Source organism: Sinocyclocheilus rhinocerous, unplaced genomic scaffold, assembly GCF_001515625.1.
Source record: "Sinocyclocheilus rhinocerous isolate Xijiao unplaced genomic scaffold, SAMN03320098_v1.1 scaffold511, whole genome shotgun sequence".
Taxonomy (NCBI): domain Eukaryota; kingdom Metazoa; phylum Chordata; class Actinopteri; order Cypriniformes; family Cyprinidae; genus Sinocyclocheilus; species Sinocyclocheilus rhinocerous.
This window is the reverse complement of record NW_015656163.1, coordinates 245069-246013: the sequence shown is the minus strand read 5'-3', so window position 1 is coordinate 246013 and position 945 is coordinate 245069. Positions and strand designations below refer to the sequence as shown.

Here is a 945-nt window from a genome sequence, read left to right as displayed (position 1 = left end):
GTTATTTTGGGTGATATAGTTATTTAGTTGTTTGTAAATTTAGTTAGTTATTTTAGTCATTTAGTTGTTTTAGGTAGTTATTTGGGGTGATTTTAGTTAAATAGTTGTTTGTAAATTTAGTTAGTTATTTTAGTCATTTGGTTGTTTTAGGTAGTTATTTGGGGTGGTTTAGTTTAGTTGTTTGTAAATTTAGTTAGTTATTTTAGTAGAAAAAGTAAGAGAGAGAGAGAGAGAGAGAGCAGGTGTGTGGATTAATGATGTTTTATACAGGCCAGATATGTCTTGAATTATATAAATATTTTCTTGTTGGTCTAAGCCAACTAAAGATAAAAAGTAAATAGGTGAATGAATTAATGAATGAATGCATTTTTTAATTTATTATTATTATTTTAATTTTTTTATTAATATGCAAATATTAAAAAATATTTTTGTTTTTGGTTGTTTTTTTAAATCTTTTTTTTGTGTAATATCCTAACTTTTCACAGTGATGATGAAATTAAAAATCATGGTTGTTTTTACCTTGATTTTATTTTATTTCCTGATTTTAAAAGGAACGTCAAACACACTGCATTGTGGAAGCACAGTGTGTTCTGTTTAGACTTCTACCCGACAGTCAAAGCGGCATTACGTCACAAAAGTGCAGATTTGGGACAGGGCCATTCTCTCGGTCTGTAGGTCATTCTATCTATCTGTCTATCTATTATTATTGGATGAGTGTCAGATAACCAATAAGCAGAGCCAGATATTTTCTTTTCTTTAATTTACGTTACGTTACGTTACGTTTCTTTTCTTTTCTTTTCTTTTCTTTTCTTTTCTTTTCTTTTCTTTTCTTTTCTTTTCTTTTCTTTTCTTTTCTTTTCTTTTCTTTTCTTTTCTTTTCTTTTCTTTTCTTTTCTTTTCTTTTCTTTTCTTTTCTTTTCTTTTCTTTTCTTTTCTTTTCTTTTC

At 27.1% G+C, this 945-nt stretch overlaps 1 protein-coding gene across 1 annotated transcript in view; it reads left to right on the top strand.

Annotated features, from left to right (window-relative positions):
- The window catches only part of LOC107719700 (signal-induced proliferation-associated 1-like protein 2), a 219610-nt gene that overhangs the window by 63967 nt on the left and 154698 nt on the right, over positions 1-945 (top strand). The gene's annotated exons all lie outside the window — the stretch shown is intronic.